Here is a 26,809-nt window from a genome sequence, read left to right as displayed (position 1 = left end):
GAACGATTTTCCCGCCAATATACAGCAGATCCGATCACAGTGATCGAATCGGCTGTGAAATCGCTCGCACACCGCTGACAGAACGATCGATTTCCGTCCGAAATCGATTGTTCCCGTCGATTCCCGTTGATCCGTCCGTGCGGAAGATTTTTCACGATCGCCGGAGGGTCGGGAGTGCGTCGATAGCGGCGTTCGAATGCCCGACGACCGACGCAATACAGCGGGTATACATTACCTGCTCCGGCCGGCGCGAGTCCCCTGGTCTCTGCTGTCTTCTTCTCCTCTCCGGGCTCCGGACCTGCAGCTACACAGAACTTCCTGTCCCGGCAGGAAGTTTAAACAGTAGAGCGCCCTCTACTGTTTAAACTTCCCCTGGACAGGAAGTTCAGTAGCTGCAGGTCTGGAGCCCGGAGCGGAGAAGAAGACATCGGAGACCGGGGGACTCGCTCCGGCTGGAGCAGGTAATGTATGTGGGGGGGGGGGGGGGCGTCAGCAGTGGCAGCTTCACAGATTGTGATCGGTTTCAGGCTGAAATCGATTCACAATCTGTTTGTAGTAAAGGCAGCCATACGATCCCTCTTTGATCAGATTCGATCAGAGAGGGATCTGTTGGTCGATTCTGGTGGCAAATCGACCAGTGTATGGCTACCTTTACAGTAGGTTGTAGAAATCTGATATTACCGACAGGTTTTGGGCTAGTCCATCTCTTCATGGGGGATTCTCAGCATGGCCTTTATTCTTTATAAAGACATTCCCTGAAAATAATTAATACAAAGATGCTGGCCAGCCTCCCTGATCACTGTACACTATTTTGGCAGTTGGGAATAACTGCCATTTACTAAGTGCTTTTAAAAATAAAGAAAACCCTGAGAACCCCCCCCCCCCCCATGAGAAGATGGGCTAGTCCAAAATCTGTCGGTAATGTCAGATTTCTACTACTTTCTGTAAGTGACAGCAACATAGGAGAGAAGTAATTTATGGCTCATTTTACTCTGTAAGAAATGTACTTCTTATTTGTATGTGTTTTAAATTTTAGGGTCCGTTTCCACTTGTGCGGTGCAAATTTGTTGCAGAACACGCGAAAATGAATTTGCATGCGTTTTTGTGTAAGTATGTGAATTTAACCATGTCAGTGCCTGTGTGCTTTTTCATTGATTTTAGGAAAAAACGTACGTGAATTCACTTGGAATGATATGCGAAACCGCATATATAAAGCCGTTTAACTTACCTGTGGCTTCTTGCAACCCCCTGCAGTCATCCTGCGGTCGTACCTTCCTTCCGAGACCCTTCAAGGAGCAGCATGACCCCCTCAAAGCAGGCCGGTCACGGGCAGTCGGGCATCTGCTTAGCATGCGCAGCCCCGAGCCTTGCGCACGCTGATCACATGGCCGGTGCTGGGAGCGTTAGTTAGTGTTACGGTCCTGGAGGCTGTTGACCTTGCCACTGAGAGCAAAACCTTCTAAGCACAGAGTCTAAGTGACCACAGGTCTTCACCCACGACCCCTTGAGGAGGAAGCAGGACCACAACCCCAGGAGGGGGTAGTGGAACTTCGCTGCCTAGTGCCCACCAGGTTGCGCTTAGGAAGATTCAACAGTGACTCTGAGAACAGATGATACTGCGTTGTAGAGCAAGTAACCAGTGCGAGGTACAGAATCAGCAGGCAGAAGAGTAGTCAGACGGTCCGGGATCAGGGCAGGCGGACTTCAGTCAGAAGCGGGTAACAAGCAGAGGTCGAGGCCGGCAGAGTTCAAGCAATACGGGCAACAAGCCAAGGAGTCAGGACAGGCGGAGTTCAATCGTAGTCAGGCTAAGCCAAGGTTCGGTAACAGGAAGTCAACCAGTAATCAGACGAGCAGAGTAACAGGTACCACAAGCTGCACAAACAGACAGCACTGAACTGACAAACAGATGGGGTTTAAATAGGGCTTTTGGCGCCAATTGATACGCATTGCGCATGCGTACAGCGGTACGTCTTACTACGCGCATGCGTACATGCAACACTTATATTGCGCATGCGTATTATTGTCCGCAATGTCCCGCGCACGCGTAGATGCGGCCAGAGATGAGAATACGTACGCGTCACGCCGTGCGGCGTTACACCCTGGTACAGACAGGTCAAATGGCCACCTTTCCTGCGCGCGCGAGCAGAAGCCCGATCTGCAACAGGCCTGACAGAAGCTTGGTGAGTATAACAGTTAGCCTCGTTATTGGCGGCTTGCAAGTTGACAGGCACTGTGCCTGCGCTTCCATCGCCGGAAGCGTCCTGTGCGGGCACAATCAGAGAAAACCTCGTACTGCACCTGCGCGGGACGCTCGCGCCGCATGATCACGCTGGGTGGGCAGACAGTTGCGCATGGCTTCACAAGAAGTCGCCAGGCTCATGGGACCGCCAGCAGGACCACGAGAGGGGGGACCAAGTGGATGCCGAGGGACTTTGCGGGCTACAGGGGGCTGGAGGAAGCAGTGCAGATTTTTATTTTAAAGACTACTATCGCAAAAAGTGTAAAATTTAAAATGCATGTAAACCTACAAATAAGAAGTATGCTTCTTCCAGAGTAAAATGAGCCATAAATTACTTTTTTCCTATGTTTCTGTCACTTAAAGTGGATCAGAGATGAAAAACTAACTATAACAAGTAACTTGTCTATATATCTTATCTAAAGTTTAGATAGAGTTTACACAGAGAATCTAGCTGCAAACAGCTTTAATAGAATATGATTATTTCTACTTGTGATACAATGACAGCAGCCATGTTGTTTGTAAACATTACACACAGGCAGGCTTATCTGTATCTTGAGCAAAAAAAAAACTAACCCCCCCCCCTCCTCCTCCCTCCTTCCCTCTGCCTCTGAAATCTCTGGCTAGTAATACCTCCCCCTCCTCCTGCCCCCATGAGCCCTTGCTACTGTCTGAAAATGCCAAGGCTCTCTGAAAACCTGTGGGAGTGGCTTGTTTAGTTTATAGGGAATTTGAGTATTAAAACAAAAAAGTATTTGGCTTGAGGAATGCCCTATAAACTATAGGAAAGGAACACAATTATGCAATGTGTAAAAGTTCATCTCGGATCCACTTTAAAGTAGATAGTAGAAATCTGCCAGAACTGACTGGTTTTGACCATCTCATCTCTTCATGGGGGATTCTCAGCATGGCCTTTATACTTTATATAGACACTCCCTGAAAACAATTAAGGGCCTGTACACACTGCTGCGCTTCGCAAGCCTTCATGAGAATAGAAAAAGCGCATCGCACCAGTGTGTACAGGTCTTCACGATTTTCATTATTTTTCAAAAGACCTTGCGATTAAAAAGCGCGTGCGATTTGAAAAGCGCAGCGCAAGTGCAGCAGTGTGTACAGGCCCTAATATACAGAGATGCTGGCCAGCCTCCCTGTTTGCTGCACACTTTTTTTGGCAGTTGGATGGTGCAACTGCCATTCACTGAGAGCTTTTGAAAAAAGAAAGATCTCACTTCCAGGACTAAAAAAAAAAAAAAAAAAAAATCTCACTGTGGCCATCTTGTGGCCAAATAGTAAAACTACATCTACATACATTTTTAATAAAATAAACCCACATTATTACATTTACAATTAACTGTTTACCTCCCACACCAAAAATTGCCCAAATAAAATTTTTAATGGCAAAAAAATACAATGAAAGAAAAAAAACAAAACCATAAGTAGTTACCTAAGTGTCTGAACTTTTTAAATACGCATGTAAAGAGGGTATATAACGAACATTTTTTTTTTTTTTTAATTATAAGCTTGTAAATAGTGATGGATGCAAAACTGAAAAAATGCACCTTTACTTTCAAATAAAATATTGGCGCCATACATTGTGATAGGGACATCATTTAAATGGTGTAATAACCGGGACAAATGGGCAAATACAATATGTGGGTCTTAATTATGGTAGCATGTATTATTTTAAAGCCGAAAACGTAAGGTGGCAATACACTTATAGATTTGCAGCAGATTCGACCAACAGATAGATTTCTGTCAGATGCCTGTAAAGTCGAATCTGACAGGAATCTTATCTGATGTGTGCCACACACTAGGAACAGATTTCCAATAGATTTCAGAATGAAATCTATTGAAAATCAATCCAAAATTAATGCATTCTTCGACTATTAGATACAATGCAACAGTATGGGCCATCGATACGCTGCCAGCAGCAGACCGACCTAGATCTTCCATCCTGTCAGATCAAATCCATTGAAATTGGCCACAAATCCATCGATTGATAGATTTGAAAGAATAGATTTCCGATCGATGGCTGAAATCGACCAGTGTATGGGCCACTTTAGAAATAATAATTTTTTTTCCTTAATATTCCTGTGAAAATGCATTTAGAAAAAAACTACGGTAATTCTTAAGGTGGCCACACACAATGCAATAAAATGATCCGATTTTACAGCAATTCGATAAAAACGATCGTATCTCTCGAAAAAATCGAAAGCTTTTTTTTTTTTTCCATTCAACTGAAAAATCCGGATTTCCTGTTTTTTTTCGATTTAAATCAATCTGGAATGCCAGATATTTCTCCAATTTCTACTAAAGATTGTATGGTGTGTGTTGGATTGTCAATTTATTAATATACACCCCCTAGCAATTTTCTGAGAGTTTCTAATCATTTTTATCATAATTGGGGGGAAATTGAACATAGGTGTGTGGTACATTGTAACAGTTCAAAAATATGGCCAATCAGTCAGAAAAATTGATTGCAATTCTTAAATTATTATTATTATTATTATTATTTAGTATTTATATAGCGCCGACATATTACGCAGCGCTGTACAGTGTATATATATATATATATATGTATATGTATATATATGTATATGTATATATGTATATATATATATATATATATATATATATATATATATATATATATATATATATATATATATATATATATATATATATATATATATATATATATATATATATATATATATATATATCTCTTGTCACTAACTGTCCCTCAAAGGAGCTCACAATCTAATCCCTACCATTACCATATGTCTATATTATGTAGTGTAAGTACTGTAGTCTAGGGCCAATTTTTTTTAGGGGGAGCCAATTAACTTATCTGTATGTTTTTGGAATGTGGGAGGAAACCGGAGTGCCCGGAGGAAACCCACACAGACACGGATAGAACATACAAACTCTTTGCAGATAGTGCCCTGGCTGGGATTCGAACCAGGGACCCAGCGCTGCAAGGCGAGAGAGCTAACCACTACGCCACCGTGCTGCCCAAAATTGAACAGATATTTAAAAAATTGTATGGTGTGTGGCCACCTTTAGCAAAATGTACCACCCAAAGAAAGCCTAACTGGTGGCGGAAAAAACAAGCTATACAGGGTGGGCCATTTATATGGATACACCCCATATACCACACCATACCATTTTTTTTGTTCTAACAGTCTTGGAAGGATCTATCGTATGTGGGTTAGTGTTGTCAGACCAATAGTGGGGGTTTTATTTGTTAACTTCACCATTCACATAAAATGGTGTATCCATATAAATGGCCATATTAGGTGTATCCATATACATAGCCCACCTTGTAGATCAATTCATTTTGATAAGTAGTGATAAAGTTATTGGTGAATGAATGGGGGGTGACAATTGCTCTGATGCATAAGTGAAAAATCCCAGCGGGCTGAAATGGTTAACAGTCTGCACAGAGTCCCTTTAATAAGACCTGTAAGTGGAAAGAAAGCAGATTGGAGAAGTCAGATGCTAGTGTTTCTCCTTATGGCCCTTGCCACACTTTCTGCTAATCTGTGAATATTTCTGCAGTATCAGGACGTTGCAGTGATTCGCAGAGACAGATCTACATGCTCGTTGGTCTTCCTCACAGTGCCATAAATATCTCTGCTCTGCTGTAATACAGGCTGGCTGCTCAGAGAGGGAGGGAAGCTCTGTGCTTCCAGGAACAAAGCTGCAACTAATAGAATTATGGGAGATTAGATCCAGGTGACGGCCTCCATTTGTCACCTCCGCTCTGTGTTTTTCAGTAGACACTTAAAAGGACAGCTGAAGTGAGAGGGATATGGAGGCTGCCATATTTATTTTCTGATAAACAATACCAGTTGCCTGGCAACCCTGCTGATCTCTTTGGCTGCTGTAGTGGCTGAATCACACACCTGAAACAAGCATGCAGCTAATCCAGTCTGACTTCAGTCAGAGCACCTGATCTGCTGCATGCTTGTTCGGGGTCTATGGCTAAAGTGGCAGAGGATCAGCAGGGCTGCCAGGCAATCAGTAATGTTTAAAAGGAAATAAACTTGTCAGCCTTTATATTGCTCTCACGTCGGGTTTCCTTTAAAGCCAGTTTTGCACTTGATTTTTGCATTTCGGTGCACTGCCATGCTTTTTGACACACCACAACACAGCGCAAATCTCACTCATATGATCCGGTGGCGCTCACGGGGTCATATGCATAGCACCGTCCCCCGATCAGTGATTTACTCCATGGTGGGCAGAGTGCGCTGTTAGGGTCATATATGCATAGCACCGCCCCCGCTCACTGACATACTCCCTGCTGGGCAGAGTGCGCTGACAGGGTCATATGCATAGCCCTGCCCCCGCTCAGTGACGTACTCCATGCTGGGCAGAGTACGCTGACAGGGTCATATGCATAGCCCCGCCCCCGCTCAGTGACATACTCCCTGCTGTGCAGAGTGCGATGACTGAAGCGTGTGGGATATTGAGGCTTCCATATTTAGTTCCTCGTCTGGCTATCCTGCTGATCTTCTGGATACAGTTCTTAGTGACTAGAAAAATATAAGTGACAGAAATTAAAATGGAACAATTTATTTATGAGTTGTTTCGCTGATACCCAGCTAGCTTCATCAGGTGAATATCTGTGTCAAGGGTCAGCAGGAGCTGCGAGTAAAATAGGCAGGATTGTAAATATTTTGTGCTGGCTCTTGAAGTATTCAGTTCACCTTCAGGAAACGTTCTCAGCTTGAAACAATAAACGGAGGGGGGGCAGTGTGTTCTGTCGGTGGAAGAGTCATCACTCGAGTTCAGGTTGCCGTGGCAACCAGCCTCATTTGCCCAATTCCCACTGGACGAAGCAAATACTTCAAAAGTCTGTAGGGGCCAGACCGAGTAAGAATGGGTGTAAGATTTCATCGGCTCTGTTAACCGTTACATCGCCTGCGCGGAACACAGCCTTTGTAAGATCGCCCGATGGCGCGCTGGGACGCCGACCGCTCGCCAAGAGGTTAATTTTTCGTTTGAATCCCTCACGTCCCAGCTCTCATAAAACCCGACTCTCGCAAAGTTTTTATGCCTCCCAGTCGGACGTCGGCGGCCTGACGCGATATTGCAGAGGAATCGCTTTTAATTAAATCCAGCGATCACCGTTGACACAGCGAGATGATGGAGCGAAGACCAAAAGGTAACATTACAGACGTGCGCGCCCGTAATGCGAATTTAAAACCGGCTTTGTGGCGTTTTTGTTTGATGCGAGTATTATTGGATGGCTTTTGTCCGACCTTTTTTTCTTTTCTCTTTTTTTTTTTTCTGATAATACCAATGACATCACCAGTCTTATGTCCTCTGCAGAGTGTTATGTAATAGGTCAGCGCATTATATAAATGGCAGAACTAATTTATTCACCCACTCTGGGTCCTAGCAACCAGGCGGCACGGTGGCGTAGTGCTTAGCTCTCTTGCCTTGCAGCGCTGGCTCCCCAGTTCGAATCCCAGCCACTATTTGCACGGAGTTTGTATGTTCTCCCCGTGTATGTGTGCGTTTCCTCCGGGCACGTCAGTTTCCTCCCACATCTCAAAAACATATCTGTCTGTTAACTGACTTCTCCCTAAAGTGGCCCTAGACTACGATATGTATACTACACGATACATACATAGATATATGACCAAGGGCGTAACAATGGCACCTGCAACCTCTACGATTACGGCCCCTCCTCCCTCCATTTACATGCAGAGTAGCACAGGGAAGGTTTAAGTTACCTGCTTCCAGCGCTGTGAGTTTCTGTGCATCGCAGCAGCTGCACTCTCTGCTGCCCTTCGCCAAGCTCCCGATCACATGACTCGCATTGGTCACATGATCAGGAACCAGTGAATGGCAGCAGAGAGGGAGTGTGCTGTGATGCATGGAGGAGAGCGCCGCACTGGAAGCAGGTAATATTACAAGCGCTGCTCTGCATGGCGGGAAGGAGTGTCAGAGATGTTTGTTTATCGGCTGCCTGCTTGTGCGCTTCTCTGAGAGACAGTTAAAGAAAACCTGTAACAAAAAAACCTCCCCTGGGGGGTACTCACCTGGGGTGGGGGAAGCCTCCGGATCCTTTTGAGGCTTCCCCCGTCCTCCTCGGGCCCACGGCGGCGGCGATAAAGCTCCCTGAACAGCGGGGATGTAAATATTTACCTTCCCGGCTCCAGGGCAGGCGCAGTGTTGGCTCTCCGCTCGGAGATAGGCGGAAATAGCCGATCGCTGTCGGGCCGCAGGCGCAAGTCTACTGTGCCTGCGCAGTAGAGCGGACCCGACAGAGATCGGCTATTTTCGCCTATCTCCGTCAGAAGAGCCGCAACAGCGCCACCCGCTGGAGCCAGGGAATGTAAATAAATCAGCACTTGTCGAGGGAGGATTCCGGGACACTCCGGGGGAGCCAGCGCTGGATTGTCTGCAGCTACAGGGGAGGAAGAAGCCTCATTGGGACCCTGAGGCTTCCCCCTCTGGAGGTGAGTACCCCCTGGGGAACTTTTTTTTTGCTACAGGTTCTCTTTAAGTGACAAGACAATATACTCTGTACAGCGCTGCGGAAGATGTCGGCGCTATATAAATACTAAAGATTAATAATTCTGCCAATGTTTAGAATCAGAGAGATAGACAAATACATACATACAGCTGGTAGGCGGGTCAATCAGGAGTGGCCATGTGACTCGCAAAGTAAAAAAGGACAGTCAACATGTGACTGAAACTGATGATAAAGGGCGGCAACACAGGCGGAGCTTGGAATAGTTTGCATATTTGTTTCTTAAAAGGAACCTAAGGTGAGATTGATATGGAGGCTATCATATTTATTTCCGTTTAACCACTTGAGGACCGCAGTGTTAAACCCCCCCCCCCCCCTAAAGACCAGGCCATTTTTTCTCTAAATAGGCCACTGCAGCTTTAACCTCCTTAGCGGTAACCCCGTGCTGGACACGGGGTAAGCCGCCGGAGGGTGCCGCTCAGGCCCTGCTGGGCCGATTTGCATCATTTTTTTTTCAAACACGCAGCTAGCACTTTGCTAGCTGCGTGTTTGTTGCGATCGCCGCCGCCGATGCGCCGCTACCCGCCGCGATACATGCCCCCCCCCCCGCATACCCCTTGCACAGCCTGGCCAATTGGCGCCAGGCTGCGCTATGGGGTGGATTGGGATTCCCTGTGACATCACGACGTCGGCGACCTCGATGACGTCACTCCGTTCGTCGCCATGGCAACGGGGGAAGCCCTCAAGGAAATCCCATTCAGAACGGGATTTCCTTATGGGGAAGCGGCGCCGGTGGCGATCGGAGGGGACGGGCGGACGCCGCGGTGAGTGGGGAAGCATGTAGCTAGCGCTAGGCTAGCTACATGCTAAAAAAACATGTGAGAAAAACCCTCCCACGGCCGCGCAGCCGCACGATTCATACCGCCAGGGAGGTTAAGGCCTCGCTGCAGGGCCGCACAACTCAGCACACAAGTGATTTCCCCCCCCCCCCTTTTCTTCCCACCAACAGAGCTTTCTGCTGGTGGGGTCTGATTGCTCCCCCAGTGTTTATTTTTTACAAGTATTTATGACCTTTATTTTTAAATACATTAGTCTATTTTTTTTAACTCCAGCCCCCCCCCCCACCACCAGCCCCCCCCCACCCACCAGCCAATAAGTGCGAACGGCTTCAGCCTATGACAGTGGATCGCTGTGGTGCCTCCCAGGTACCCAGTACCCAGTGTCCCCAGTACAGCGCTGCCTTAGATCGCAGCGCTGTACAGCAATAAAAGACGGTGAAATGCCACTGGGAGACTGAAGGCAGAGCGGAGCTCTGTCATCGGAGCAGGGATGCACGCCAATCGACGCACGCAATCTCCTACAAACCACGCCCAAAGGACCTTACAACGATCTGCGTTAGGCAGTCCTGGGGCCGACCCGCGTCCATGCGCAACGGCGTGACGCGGTCGGCAAGTACTGCGCGTGGACATGGGTCGGCAAGTGGTTAAATAATACCAGTTATCTGGCAGTCCTGCTGATCCTCTGCCTCTAATAATTTTAGCCACAGCCCCTGAACAAGCATGCAGATCAGGTGCTCCGTTCCTCTGACTGAAGTTTGACTGGATTAACTGAATGCTTGTTTCAGGGTTGTGACCCAGACACTGATGCCAAAAGATCAGCAGGACTGCCAGGCAACCAGTATTGTTTTTAAAGTGATAAATATGTCAGCCTCCTCATCCCTCTCACCTCCGGTTCCCTTTAAGCTGCGACATAACCTGCTGGAGACTTGTAGCTCACAGGAAGTGTGTTTTTAAGACTCTCTTTCTGAACAGGAAGCCAGGGGCCTTGCGTCTGTATAGCAGAGTACAGACCCGGACAAGCACAGTTATAACAGAATCGTATCTATGAAAATGCAGAGGCGCTCACTTCTGCATTTAGACCCATTGAGTTATACTCCTGTTTGCCTGATGAAGCGGGACCACACCTGCGAAACGCGTTGCACTAAGTGGAGTTAAATAAAATATTTGTATTGATATATTGTGACTCAATTGAATTTTATATTTTTGAGGGAGGTAAGTCCACCTGAACATCCCCCCTCTGTTAGACTGGTTTTAAACGTTTTTATTCTACTCTGTACACCAAGCCTTGCTGAAATCTTGATTCCACTCTCGGTGGAGGGGTGCTACCCCGTTTCCTATCTACAGAGAGCGACATCTTAAAAACCTGAGTGGGGTCAGGTTCTAATACTCCCCACCTGCACTTGAAGTGGTTGCCTATGGTTAACCCATGTTTGTGAGTATATCTAAATATTTTGCTTTAAACCACAACCAACTCAACAATACTACACCATATTGGGCTCTCGATTTCTCTTTGTTCTTTTAAGCACTTTTAAAATATACACTTGCCTTTTATGTTTATTCAAAGTGGCATGTTACTCAGCATCTTCTCTTTGTTGTTCTAAAAGATTATTTACAGCATAAAATGTACTGCCACAAAAAAAAAAAAAAAAAATTGTAGCAAAACAGCATTCAAACAGTTCAACACAGCATTTCAGTGGAAAGCTTCTGGTCGCATCAGAGGTGATAATATTCTCTTTTATTTATACAGGTAGTCCCGAGTTAATGAACGAGATAGGGACTGTAGGCCCGTTCGTAACCTGAATCTGTTCATAAGTTGTAACATTGTGCCATCTCTGTCCCCTGTACCTCCTCTGTGCCCCCCTGTGCCTCCAGTGTCCCCCTCTGTGTCACCTCTGTCCCCTGTACCTCCTCTGCCCCCCTGTGCCTCCAGTGTCACCTCTGTCCCCTGTACCTCCTCTGTGCCTCCAGTGTCCCCCTCTGTGTCACCTCTGTCCCCTGTACCTCCTCTGTGCCTCCAGTGTCCCTCTCCGGGTCACCTCTGCCCTCTGTACCTGCTTATACAAGTTTAAAAGCCATTTATTTCTTGTAGTTTTTGAGAAAATAGATTTTTAAAAATTCAAAGTCCAATTTGAAAAAAAAAATGTTTTTGACTTGTTCCCATGGAAACACAGAATCCATGCCGTTCTTATCGGCGGGTCTTTTGGAAGTTGGGCGTTTGTAAGTCGGGGACTACCTGTATTTCTTTGTCAGATACATTTAGAAAATATTATCAAACTGTGAAGCCTGAGCTGTACTGAGCGGAGAAGCAGAAAGAGCTGAGAAGTGACTAGATAGATTGTAATATATAAATACAGCAGCAATGCAATAAAATGCAATGGCAGCTTTCAGAGCAGATAAACTGTACTTTGAGAATTTGTAGACAGACAATATTACTTGTGCTCAAATGCAAATATAACTGTACGGGTAATAAAAAGTTGGAAAAAACATTTTTATTGAATGTTATGTCAAATCAAAGCCTTTATTAAGCACCAGAGTAACGTGTTTTGCGAGATGAACCGGTCTCAGCAGCTGGCTCACATGTTATTACTTGGGGCCTGGCAATAACTCGTACTGTAATCTGAGGAAACAGGTTTATCCCACCAAACGCGTTGTTTCTGTGCCTAATTATGAGGGTTTCCTGGGGGTGTCTATTTTACTTGCACTCCTTTGTAAACACATGTATAAAATGCCTAATACAAAATCTTCCATCCCCCTCCTCGCTTAGTAAAGGCTCAGACACACTATGCTGAGTTGCAAAATTGCAAATCGCTAGTGACTTTTAAATCGCTAGGTTTGCTACTTCATCATAGAAATCATGAGAAGTATTTTCCACTATAGAGATTCGATTTGCAAATCGCAATCGCTTTCTGGTGTGATTTTTTTTTTTTTTTTTTTTTTTTTTTTTTAAGAGAGCTAATGCAATGCAAATGAAAAATCGCAATCGCATAACAAAATTAATGAAAAATGGCAATCGCTGGCGTTTGTGATTGCGATTGCTAGTAGAAAAGGGCTCGAAGCACTTTTAAAAATCGCTACCATTCACTTGCATTAAAATCACGGTAAAATCGCCGCGGTCACGTACATTTTTTCACGTACACAATTCTACGCCTTTGCTGCAATTTTAATGCAATTTTACCACAATTTTAATGCAAGTGAATAGAAAAGCATGTATAGTGTGTCTGAGCTCTAAGGATGCCCACACATCAGACGATTCATGGGCAGATCGACCAAGAGACAGATCTCTCACTTATGGAATCTTATCGGAGAGCGATCTGCTGCCGGCCCATACACCAGCAGACCGATTCCCAAGAGATGCTGAAATCCCTTGAGAATCAGCCTCTGCATTCCCCACCTCTGTCGCTGTCCCCCACCCGTGAATGTAATATTTGACCTGTCCACTGTCTCTCGCCCCATTCATTTTTCGCATTGCGGGCAAGCTTAAAGGATACCCGAAGTGACATGTGACTTGATGAGATAGACATGTGTATGTACAGTGCCTAGCACACTAATAACTAGGCTGTGTTCCTTTTTTCTTTCTCTGCCTGAAAGAGTTAAATATCAGGTATGTAAGTGGCTGACTCGGTCCTGACTCAGACAGGAAGTGACTACAGTGTGACCCTCACTGATAAGAAATTACCCTTTTTACCTCTTTCTTGCTCTCAGAAGCCGTTTTCTGCTAGGAAAGTGTTTTATAGTTGGAATTTCTTATCAGTGAGGGTCACACTGTAGTCACTTCCTGTCTGAGTCAGGACTGAGTCAGCCACTTACATACCTGATATTTAACTCTTTCAGGCAGAGAAAGAAAAAAAAGGAACACAGCCTAGTTATTTGTGTGCTAGGCACTATACATACACCTGTCTATCTCATCATGTCACGTCACTTCGGGTATCCTTTAATATGTTAAAGAGGAGCTGTCAGCCATACTATCTTAGATAAAAAAACACATAAGTAGATAAATACTTGCTCTGCTTACATAACGTATGTTTTGCACTGCCCCTGTTTTGATTTTAGTTATTTTTATACAGTAAAAAAAGAGAAAATCATTCTTAGCATTTCCCATTTTAGCTGTGGCTATTTTGAAGCGAATCCTGATTTTAATATCTTCCCTTGCGCTACTCTGTCTGATTTGCCCGCCCTTCCCTATAGAAAGTGCATTGTATCAGCATGAGAGATATTGGCCAATCAGAGAGGAACAGAGGTGTGGGAGGGGAAAACAGGAGGGAAAGAGGCTTCAGCCAATCTGGCTGCATTAGTTAAGTCTGAGGGTAAGCAGAGAAGCAAAAAAGGACAACCCAGCATGCCCTGCAACTTCCTTTTTGTGTACCAATTTTTGTGTGTACCAAATAAGAGTCATGTAAACTGGGGAATGATCATTTATCTTTTTATATATAGAAAGGACCATAAGCAGTTCATGCAGAGTCTTTTTTTAGAAAAGAGTTATCAAAAAATACTTTATTGACACAAAATCTTTAAAAATTCCAGGAATGCTCTCAATAGGAAGGCTCCTTGTGAATATACAAAATCTTCCAAAGCAGGAATATAACAACTTAGTGCAATACAAAGCAGGCAACGACCCGCTCGTTTCGGGCACAAAGCCCTTCGTCAGGCCCAATGCACAAAGCACTATCTATTAATCCTAGGAAAATTGCATGACAGGAGCATCACGAGACAGGAAGAACATCTGTACCAACCAGACGTATATGGCACAATCCTGAAGGCTGGTGAAGAATCAAAGCAGCTACTAAATCGGGAGTGCTCCTTCACCAGCCTTCAGGATTGTGCCATATACGTCTGGTTGGTACAGATGTTTTTCCTGTCTCGTGATGCTCCTGTCATGCAATTTTCCTAGGATTAATAGATAGTGCTTTGTGCATTGGGCCTGACGAAGGGCTTTGTGCCCGAAACGAGCGTGTCGTTGCCTGCTTTGTATTGCACTAAGTTGTTATATTCCTGCTTTGGAAGATTTTGTATATTCACTAGGAGCCTTCCTATTGAGAGCATTCCTGGAATTTTTAAAGATTTTGTGTCAATAAAGTATTTTTTGATAACTCTTTTCTAAAAAAGACTCTGCATGAACTGCTTATGGTCCTTTCTATATATAAAAAGTTTTCGGTGGGCCAAGTGGATGACCCCAAAAAAGGATTAAAAGGTTTTCTTCCTCTCCTATCTAAAAGGAATAAAATCCCAATTATATTATACTGAATGATCATTTATCAACAAGAAAAGTAATAGAGATTTTAACTTTTGGATTGCCCGATTAGCATCCTTATTACTTGTTTACCAGCTAAAAATAAAGAATTGATTTTTGATTTTATGCCCGACAGCTACACTTTAAGCACATGGCGCTGGTGTGATGTCAGACACGTGCCATGTGCCTTACGGGAGCCCAGCGGTAATGCGGACAATGTGTGGGAGCCTCAGGGGAGACAGCGGGCGGGTAATTTATTAAATACGCAGGCGCAGGGCACATTCACATTAGGAGAAAGGGCTTCAGGGCTTCCAGGCTTCCGTGGTGTTCGGCACTCATCCCGATATCGCATGCTGTTAGCGCTGTGCATGCCGTCAACGGCATCAGCCCGACATCTTGAAGCATGTCCGATCTATGCATTCGACCAATCGTAAGGCGAAATTGGTCGCATTGTTGATCAAGCATGCTTGTAGCGGCACCGATTGGCATCCGTTAATAATTGAAAATTGCGCAAAAGGTGGATCAGCGCAACACCAGGCCGCCTCCAAATGGCCTCCATCAGAGATGCGCTGAGCCCCCCCAGGAACTACAAACGCACCTTGAACCCAAACAGAAGCTCTGCATATACACCAAAAGCATGGCTGTTAAGTGGGAGCAGCTGACCAAAAACGAATTACATTAGTACATAGCAAGGAAATGAGCATTGCTACTTAAAAACAGACTAGTGCCTACCTGCAAAAGAGTGCAAGCCCCACTTGTGGGGTCGAATACACACCGAGCATACACATGACCTGTCTACCACTAGAGGAGGATGTTGGTTTCCATTAACAGCTTGCATGCAACCTATTAAGTACTCGTCCCTCCCACTGCGAAGAAGTCAATCCTCCATGGGAGGGGCCTAACACTAACTAAATCCTAACCTATGTACATGCATAGCCTGGGTGCGGCCAATCAAATAAAATCGAAAATTGAAAATTGCGCAAAAGGTGGATCAGCGCAACACCAGGCCGCCTCCAAATGGCCTCCATCAGAGATGCGCTGAGCCCCCCCAGGAACTACAAACGCACCTTGAACCCAAACAGAAGCTCTGCATATACACCAAAAGCATGGCTGTTAAGTGGGAGCAGCTGACCAAAAACGAATTACATTAGTACATAGCAAGGAAATGAGCAGCGCTACTTAAAAACAGACTAGTGCCTACCTGCAAAAGAGTGCAAGCCCCACTTGTGGGGTCGAATACACACCGAGCATACACATGACCTGTCTACCACTAGAGGAGGATGTTGGTTACCATTAACAGCTTGCATGCAACCTATTAAGTACTCGTCCCTCCCACTGCGAAGAAGTCAATCCTCCATGGGAGGGGCCTAACACTAACTAAATCCTAACCTATGTACATGCATAGCCTGGGTGCGGCCAATCAAATAAAATCGAAAATTGAAAATTGCGCAAAAGGTGGATCAGCGCAACACCAGGCCGCCTCCAAATGGCCTCCATCAGAGATGCGCTGAGCCCCCCCAGGAACTACAAACGCACCTTGAACCCAAACAGAAGCTCTGCATATAGGCGGCCTGGTGTTGCGCTGATCCACCTTTTGCGCAATTTTCAATTTTTGATTTTATTTGATTGGCCACACCCAGGCTATGCATGTACATAGGTTAGGATTTAGTTAGTGTTAGGCCCCTCCCATGGAGGATTGACTTCTTCGCAGTGGGAGGGACGTGTACTTAATAGGTTGCATGCAAGCTGTTAATGGAAACCAACATCCTCCTCTAGTGGTAGACAGGTCATGTGTATGCTCGGTGTGTATTCGACCCCACAAGTGGGGCTTGCACTCTTTTGCAGGTAGGCACTAGTCTGTTTTTAAGTAGCGCTGCTCATTTCCTTGCTATGTACTAATGTAATTCGTTTTTGGTCAGCTGCTCCCACTTAACAGCCATGCTTTTGGTGTATATGCAGAGCTTCTGTTTGGGTTCAAGGTGCGTTTGTAGTTCCTGGGGGGGGCTCAGCGCATCTCTGATGGAGGCCATTTGGAGGCGGCCTGGTGTTGCGCTGATCCACCTTTTGCGCAATTTTCAATTTTCGATTTTATTTGATTGGCCGCACCCAGGCTATGCATGTACATAGGTTAGGATTTAGTAAGTGTTAGGCCCCTCCCATGGAGGATTGACTTCTTCGCAGTGGGAGGGACGAGTACTTAATAGGTTGCATGCAAGCTGTTAATGGAAACAAACATCCTCCTCTAGTGGTAGACAGGTCATGTGTATGCTCGGTGTGTATTCGACCCCACAAGTGGGGCTTGCACTCTTTTGCAGGTAGGCACTAGTCTGTTTTTAAGTAGCGCTGCTCATTTCCTTGCTATCCGTTAATAATTCTCAAATTGGTTGATGGATCGGCCGCCAAGTCAACTAAACTATGGGAACTTTTCCCACTAAGAAATGCGATCACGTTTCTTTCTATTTTCTACCGTTTCGTTTCCACCGCGATCTGCCAGGTGTACCGCACATTTGCCTTGCTTCTGCGACGGGGAAAAAAAATATTTTTTAAATTGCTGGATTGCAGAAAAATTGCACAGTGACACTATTGTTATGCGGGTTTCCTGCACTTTCTAATTTTGGCTTACGTGAAATTTCGATTATAAGTAATTACGATTAAAAAAAAAAAATGAAATTGATTTTGCGTAATCCATTCTGAAAAGAATTTTGCATGTTTTTGGGAAATTATGACCACGGACATTTTAAACAGGTTTTTTTATGTAAATTGCCAAAACGCGTTCATGCAAACCATAAACGCGTGGGGAAGAGCCCAAAAATGTTTTTTTTTACCAAAAAGACCCACTCCCCTTTTATATTTTTTTTTTTAAATGAATGATATTTTGTTGCCATACACTCGCCCTCGTAGAGGCGCTCACTCCTACTGCCCTAAGCTAACAGGCACTCTCGCTATATACGCTTTGAAGAAGCAGGGGAGGTCCAGAGAAACGCGTTGTCTTTATAGTGCGTAATACATTTTACGTTTTCCAGTTATTGCTGGCCTTTTTTTGAAGGAGAGTTAAAACCCACACTGCCTCTCCTTTTTAAACTTCCCTACGGCCCGTGATGCCAAGTGAGGCGACTTCCTCAGGCGGCAGAAGTCTGGGGGCAGCACCAGGCAGAAACGGGAAATGGAGAGAGTACCTGGCCAACCTATACTGGGGGCAACTGTACCTGGCAACCTATACTGGGGGAAACTGTACCTGCCTAACCTATACTGGGGGCAACTGTATTGGCCAACCTATACTGGGGGCAACTGTACCTGGCCAACCTATACTGGGGGCAACTGTACCTGGCCAACCTATACTGGGGGCAACTGTACCTGGCCAACCTATACTGGGGGCAACTGTACCTGGCCAACCTATACTGGGGGCAACTGTACCTGGCTAACCTATACTGGGGGCAACTGTACCTGGCTAACCTATACTGGGGGCAACTGTACCTGGCTAACCTATACTGGGGGCAACTGTACCTGGCTAACCTATACTGGGGCAACTGTACCTGGCCAACCTATACTGGGGGCAACTGTACCTGGCCAACCTATACTGGGGGCAACTGTACCTGGCTAACCTATACTGGGGGCAACTGTACCTGGCCAACCTGTACTGGGGGCAACTGTACCTGGCTAACCTAGACTGGGGGCAGCTGTACCTAGCTAACCTATACTAGGGGCAGCTGTACCTGGCTAACCTATACTGGGGGCAACTGTACCTGGCTAACCTGTACTGGGGGCAACTGTACCTGGCCAACCTATACTGGGGGCAACTGTACCTGGCCAACCTATACTCTGGGCAACTGTACCTGGCCAACCTATACTGGGGGCAACTGTACCTGGCCAACCTATACTGGGGGCAACTGTACCTGGCCAACCTATACTGGGGGCAACTGTACCTGGCCAACCTATACTGGGGGCAACTGTACCTGGCCAACCTATACTGGGGGCAACTGTACCTGGCTAACCTATACTGGGGGCAACTGTACCTGGCTAACCTATACTGGGGGCAACTGTACCTGGCTAACCTATACTGGGGCAACTGTACCTGGCCAACCTATACTGGGGGCAACTGTACCTGGCCAACCTATACTGGGGGCAACTGTACCTGGCTAACCTATACTGGGGGCAACTGTACCTGGCTAACCTATACTGGGGGCAACTGTACCTGGCTAACCTATACTGGAGGCAACTGTACCTGGCTAACCTATACTGGAGGCAACTGTACCTGGCTAACCTATACTGGGGGCAACTGTACCTGGCCAACCTGTACTGGGGGCAACTGTACCTGGCTAACCTATACTGGGGGCAGCTGTACCTGGCTAACCTATACTGGGGGCAGCTGTACCTGGCTAACCTATACTGGGGGCAACTGTACCTGGCTAACCTGTACTGGGGGCAACTGTACCTGGCCAACCTATACTGGGGGCAACTGTACCTGGCCAACCTATACTGGGGGCAGCTGTACCTGGCTAACCTATACTGGGGGCAACTGTACCTGGCTAACCTGTACTTGGGGCAACTGTACCTGGCCAACCTATACTGGGGGCAACTGTACCTGGCCAACCTATACTGGGGGCAGCTGTACCTGGCTAACCTATACTGGGGGCAACTGTACCTGGCTAACCTATACTGGGGGCAACTGTACCTGGCCAACCTATACTGGGGGAAGCTGTACCTGGCCAACCTATACTGGGGGAAGCTGTACCTGGCCAACCTATACTGGGGGCAGCTGTACCTGGCTAACCTATACTGGGGGCAGCTGTACCTGGCTAACCTATACTGGGGGCAGCTGTACCTGGCTAACCTATACTGGGGGCAGCTGTACCTGGCTAACCTATACTGGGGGCAGCTGTACCTGGCTAACCTATACTGGGGGCAGCTGTACCTGGCTAACCTATACTGGGGGCAGCTTTACCTAGCTACCAATACTGGGGGAAACTGTACCTGGCTACCAATACTGGGGGCAACTGTACCTGGCTAACCTATACTGGGGGCAGCTGTACCTGGCTAACCTATACTGGGGGCAGCTTTACCTAGCTACAATACTGGGGGCAACTGTACCTGGCTAACCTATACTGGGGGCAGCTTTACCTGGCTAACCTATACTGGGGGCAACTGTACCTGGCTACCAATACTGGGGGCACCTATACCTGGGTACCTACTTATACTGAGGGTGTTTTTTGGAGGGCGCACTGCGGCTATAACGTGCAGTGCTGCAAATTCTCGGGTGTTGTGCGATCATTCCATTTCGGGGGGGGGGGGGGGGGGGGGGGGGGAGAGGGATTGGCGGCGCATCCTCACAAGTTTAGAAAAGTAGATAGTCTCGGACTGGCTCTGCCTACCGCCCATTGACAGCGGGTAGCGGGCGCGCGCATACACGTGAGTGGCACCTGTGGGTGTATTCCGATCTTTGCTGCAGCAAAACGATTCGTTTTATAATGTACGGTTTGCATTAACTTAAAGAGGAACTGTAGTGAAAGTAACATAATATATAAAATTGCTTATTTTTTACATTATTCATTTATAGATTATTTAGTCAGTGTTTGCCCATTGTAAAATCTCTCCTCTCCCTGATTTACATTCTGATATTTTATCACTGGTGGCGATCTCTTTAATTCTGCCAGGTGATCTGTACGGAATGTTTGTGACTGAGAGCTCTATGCACAGAGGGAGATACTGCTTGCTTGGCAGTTGGAAACAGCCGTTATTTCCCACAATGCAACGAGGTTCACAGACAGCAAGCTGTCAGGACCATGGTCATGACATCACACTGTGGGAGGGGTCTCACCACAATATCAGCCATACAGACCCCGCTGAGGATCTATTCGAGAAAGGTAAAGCTATGGGATATTGGTGACTCCAAAACTCCTTTTGCATCTCTCTGACATGTGGCTTGGGAAATATGCCTCTTACCCCGTTCTCTGGTGTGAAGTCCTTTTGCAGGGTGCTGCCAGCAAGCCGTCCTCTTGCTGTGGAGAGCGAGGTGTTGGCAGGTTGCAGTGACCCAGTACATCTCTCTGAGCCATTTACTCTGCAGGGAACGGGAGAAGGGGCGGCGGCATATCTGAGGCAGCGTCTCTTACCTGTGTGTTTTCTGTCACAGGAGACTGTGTGCGTCAGCGCTAACAACTTCTACATCTGGTGAAGGTGAAATCTGGTGTATGTGGGGGTCTGTGCACGTACATGCGAAAAGGGCGTTTATACGCTTATAAAAAAAAATTCCTGCTCATGCAGTGTGAATTAAATAATCGAATGCCTGGAGAAAACCCACACAAACACTGGGAGAACATACAAACTCATACAGATAGTCTTCTTGTCAAGTTTGAAGCCTGGGGACTCTGGCGCAACAAGGCAGAAGTGTGATCCACTACACCGCCATACGGGGCGTGGATCCGAGATAAACTTGTACTCATTGCATAATTGTGTTCCTTACATATAGTTTATAGGGCATTCCTCAAGCCAAATACTTTTTTTTAATGTTTTTTATGTTTTAATACTCTAATTCCCTATAAACTAAACAAGCCTTGCCCACAACTCATAGTGCCTTGGCACTCCATGTAGCAAGGGCTTATGGGAGCTCAGTTTGGGCAGGAGGAGGTGTTACTAGCCAGAGATTTCAGAGGCAGAGGAGAGGGAGCAGGAGAGGGGAGTGAGCTGACGGTTGGAGATGCAGAGCAGCTTGCCTGTGTGTAATGTGACAAGCAAAACATGTCCGCTGTCATTGTATCACAGGAATAAATACACATGAAACTGTTGAAGTGGTTTGCAGCTAGATTTGCTGTGAAAACTTTAGATAAGATATATAGATAAGTTACTTGTCATAGTTATGGTGGCCATACATGGTACAATAAAAATGTTCGATTATCCCGTTTATTCGATCTAAATGATCGAATCGAATGAAAGTTGAAAATATTTTTATTTTTTTTCGATCAAGAAATTCAAACGATTATCCCGTTTTTTCGAGAAAAATCAGATCAGACATGCTGGAAAAATCTTTAAATTCGATCTAACGAAATAATTAAACTAAATTATCTAATCGAAAAAAATGAAAAATTGTACCATGTATGGGCCACCCTTAGTTTTTCATCTCTGATCCACTTTAAAGGATACCCGAACTGAAATGTGACATAATGAGATAGACATGTGTATGTACAGTGCCAAGCACTCAAATAACTATGCTGTGTTCCTTTTTTTTCTTTCTCTGTCTGAAAGCATTTAATATCAGGGATGTAAGTGGCTGACTCAGTCCTGACTCAGACAGGAAGTGACTACAGTGTGACCCTCACTGATAAGAAATTCCAACTATAAAACACTTTCCTAGCAGAAAATGGCTTCTGAGAGCAAGAAAGAGATAAAAGGGGGAATTTCTTATCAGTGAGGGTCACACTGTAGTCACTTCCTGTCTGAGTCAGGACTGAGTCAGCCACTTACATACCTGATATTTAACTCTTTCAGGCAGAGAAAGAAAAAAAGGAACACAGCCTAGTTATTTGTGTACTAGGCACTGTACATACACATGTCTATCTCATTATGTCACATTTCAGTTCGGGTATCCTTTAAGCCACATACTCACCAGAAGATGGATAAGGCACTTTGCGCAGGAGTCGTCGGGGATCTTAAAGATCCGATCCGCCCTGAAAGTCGTAATCACCATGCGTTGCAAAACCTCATTCGTGCCATCATGTACACATTGCAAAATTGCAGAAATGATCGCTCGTTGCGTACAACAATCGCCGGAGAAATCGAGCGAAAAGTTGGGTACGTACCTTTTTATTACCTCCTAGCTGAGATTTGACAATATTGCAGACTTGAGTGATCATCTCAGTGGTCGCTTTTTGTGCCCCCTAAACAACTACTTTTTTTTTTTTTTTATAGCGCTTTTCTCCCATAAGACTTAAAGCGCTTAAGCTCTCTGATTCAGTAGTTGGTAGTAGGAAGTATTACAGACTTCTATGCCCTACCGCTACACTGGATCGATTAATTTACTGTATAATCAGGTTGTGTAAGACTACTTTTTAACCCAGGAAAATCTTCTTAAAAGTCAGGGGTTGTCTTGTACGCCGGGCGTCGTCTTATAGGGCAGGTGCTTAAACTTTAGAGCCGGGCTGGAGAATCTGCGCTTTCCGCATACGGTGGTGGTTTGGGGGGGGGGGGTGTTTCGGGGAATGGGCTCAAAAACGTGCAAAAATGCAGTGACCATGTGAAAGCAGCAAGGGCGGTGCTCTGCAAGTATGATAGAAGAAAATGCACTCACCAGGATTCCTGGAAATAAGTGACTTTCCCAGTGAGGAGACACCTCACTGGGAAAGTGTAAGTGAAGGGCGGAGCAAGCTGCAGGCGTCCGGAACGCCCGGGGTATGGAGAAGCGAGAGAGCGGTGCTGTGCCCAGAAAAACACGCCTCTTTCACCCGTCTGGCCCGCCCTTGTATCCTATTACCGTACCTCCTTCTCTGCCTCTCAGATCTCACTCCTGAGGACTGCAGTGAAGCGGCACAGACGTGCGTATGCGAGATCTGAGAGGCAGAGAAGGAGGTAAAAGTATACAAGGGCGGGCCAGACGGGTGAAAGAGGCATGTTTGCGCTTCTGCTCTGATAGTCTTGGAGACAAGGAAAGCTGACCAATCCAAGCAGGCTTTGTATACAACAACCAGCCAATCGCCGGTAAGGTACATCGCTTGCCGTGATTGGTTGGTTGTTGTATACTACCACATACAGTACAGCACCAGTATCTGTACCTGTTTATACAGTATAGCACCAGTACATACAGTACAGTATACAAATGTTCAACAGTCAAGAGGGGTAGCCTTATAGGGTGAGTATATTCCAAAATGTGTATTTTAACTGGAAAAGTTGGGAGTCGTCTTATAGGTCTTATAGGCCCAGTCATCTTATACGCCGGAATATACAGTATTTGTAAAAACTAATTACATTTCCACGTGTTACAATGACATTGGATGGGACCGCATGCATATTAATTCATTTTATTGTGTCATTATTGCATCACTGTGCCTCCTCTAATTAAGAGGATGAACTAGTTTTTGTCAGCTATTTATAGAAGCTTTCTAATAGTTTTTGACAAGGGCTGGGACTTGCCTCCACCCATTTCATGCTGGCAGGAGGATTCATTCCTATTATTAGGTTGCTGATCTCAGACAGGCCCAGAGGCCTAGAACATTCCCCGGGAATTATTTCACCTGCTGATGCTAATCTATCCAGTCTGATTGGGGAACCGTTTCTTTCAACTCTTGAACAGGGCTAAACGTTTTTTAGCAAATGAAAATGTAGGAACTAAAAATAAAATCACGCAGTCTAGCTACAGTTCCGAAAGTTTTGTGCTTTATTTTGTTTCCTGAAAAATTCAGGAAGTTGAGGGCTCATTTCCACTATTCCTCTACTGCGTCACAATTCCGTTGTGAAAAACGTGTGAATGAATCCGCATGCGGTTGCGGATTAGTTTGCGTTTGTATAGGGATTTTAACACTTATTCGCTTGCGGTTTGCGCTATGTGATTTTAACCATGTCAGTGCTGGTAAGCATTGACGTGTTTTTAAACGAAAACGCATGGAAAACTGCAAGACTAAAACGCTTTGCGGTTTTCCTATTAATTAAATTACAGACGAATCGCGTGCGTGTGCAGCGTGTGAATTCTGATGGGTCTGCCGTGTAGATTTTTGGAAACAGGCCCATCCACTTGTATTGCTTATGGGAATCTGCGTGCAGGAAACGCATGCAGATTTGCTCTAGTGGAAACGGGCCGTAAAGGGAAAATCCACTTTCACTGCTACGAAACTGTGGCGTTGCTGCACACAGCTTTTGGGGTGGTCATGTTATCAAAATGATTGTTTTACTTCAGTTTGCAGCCTCCAGAAGTGCCTGTAATCTCACTCTGCATAATTTCTTCATGAATAATGGTTACATTGGGACAGTCAGTGACATGACTATGTACTCTGTAAAGTGCTGCAGAAGATGTTAGTGCTATATAAATACATAATAATAATATGGTCGGACGTTAGACTGACTATGGTAGAATTAGATTGTGAGCTCCTCTGAGGACAGTCAGTGACATGACTATGTACTCTGTAATGTGCTGCAGGAGATGTCAGTGCTATATAAATACATAATAATAATAATAATAATAATAATATGGTAGGACATTAGACTCATTATGGTAGAGATTAGATTGTGAGCCCCTCTGAGGACAGTCAGTGACATGACTATGTACGCTGTACAGTGCTGCAGAAGGTGTCACTGCTATATAAATACATAATAATAATAATAATATGGTAGGACATTAGACTATGACTATGGTAGGATTAGATTCTGAGGAGGAGGGGGGTGGAGTCCAGTCAGAAGTCCTTAGATGGATTCCTATCCACCACAGGGGCTGGCTTGGGATCACAGTTCCATGACAGCAGCCTGCACTTCTGCTTTAGTTAAAGAGGACCTGAACTCTTGCACAGGACAGAAGGAAAACATAGAGAAATGCAGCCTGTATGTATTTAGAGAGTTTAGCCTGGCTAATTCCCTCTCATCTGTGACTAACCACCAGTGTAAATTGATCTCTTGGCTGTGTCAGCTGGCTGCCTTGGCAGAACAGCTAATTTGTGAACACAGGATGTTAACCCTATGTCTGCTTTTATGAAAGCAGGAAGTTGGCAGACTGCTACAGATAAGCTACAACAAAGAAATGTTTTTCTTTAAAGGTTATTATGCTGTTGCTTATGTTTTAGAGCAGAGAGGAAATTCTGAGTTCAGGTCCACTTAAATTAGTAGTTTACTACAAATTAGGTATGCAGAAACCCACTATCGGATCTCTTTAATCATATAAAAAACTAAAAAAAACAAAAAACTAATTTGTTTTGCATAAATGCAGTAAATGTTTTACGCTTTGTTCACATCTAAAATCAAAATTCGCTGACGCCGGCGATTTTCAATTTTTTGCACGTTTTTTATTTTTTTTCCTCTTCCCGGCATTTACCTGCGTGCTTTGATTCTGCGTAAAGGACTTTTGCAGAGCGATTTGTTTTTTCACTTCCTGTCGCAAGTCAGGAAGTGAACTCTTTGACCCGGAAATGAATAAATACCATGTATTTATTCATCAAAGCGCGAACGCATTCGCCGCACAAAGCGATTTTGTGAGCGGTTTCCGCTTTTCCTATACCTTCCATTGTAGCAAAATCGCCCTAAGGGCCCTTTTCCACTAGCAATCACAATCACAAATGCTTGTGATTGCGATTTTTCATTTGCTTTGCATTATCCCTCTTAAAATCGCTCCAGAAAGCGATTGTGATTTACAAATCGAATCACTATAGTGGAAAATACGTCTCATGATTTCTATGATAACGTAGCAACCCTAGCGATTTAAAAATCACTAGTGATTTGCGATTTTGCGATTAAGCTGTGTAGTGCCGCTCACTCCGCTCCTCCAATGAACTTCGCCTGACCGCCGCCCGCATCACCCAGTCCCATGCACGCCTCCAGGACTTCTCAAGAGCTGCTCCAACACTATGGAACTCCCTACCTCCACCCATTAGGGCAGCCCCCTCCTTCAGCACCTTCAAGAAAGCCCTCAAAACTCACCTTTTCACTCTGGCCTACTACCCCTCACAAGTGCTCTAAACCTACAGCTGAACTCTGATCCCCTACCATTCGTGTCCTTACCTCTCCCTCTAGATTGTAAGCCTTTGGGCAGGGTCCTCCTCCTTTTGTGTCCTACCCGATCATGCACCTCCATTACTGTGCACCCATGCTATGCATCTGAGTGAACCTAACTTGCCTAATCTCCATGCTCCATCCAGTGACTGACTAAGCATTACCTGGTGCTAATACTGTGCTGTGTGATCTGGTTTTCTTGTATTCCTGTATTGTCATATTGCTGTATGTCACCCCTAAATATTGTCTGTAACCTAAATTAATGTCCAGCGCTGCGTAATATGTTGGCGCTTTATAAGTACAATAAATAATAGTGGAAAAAGGCCCTTTAAATGGCC

General features: G+C 45.4%; 1 protein-coding gene across 1 annotated transcript in view; it reads left to right on the top strand.

The window, feature by feature from the left end:
- BLTP3B (bridge-like lipid transfer protein family member 3B) overlaps positions 1 to 26,809 on the top strand; it is a 177,916-nt gene that overhangs the window by 34,377 nt on the left and 116,730 nt on the right. The window lies entirely within an intron of this gene.

This window comes from Hyperolius riggenbachi, chromosome 3 (assembly GCF_040937935.1).
Source record: "Hyperolius riggenbachi isolate aHypRig1 chromosome 3, aHypRig1.pri, whole genome shotgun sequence".
Taxonomy (NCBI): domain Eukaryota; kingdom Metazoa; phylum Chordata; class Amphibia; order Anura; family Hyperoliidae; genus Hyperolius; species Hyperolius riggenbachi.
This window is presented reverse-complemented; position numbering and strand designations above follow the sequence as displayed.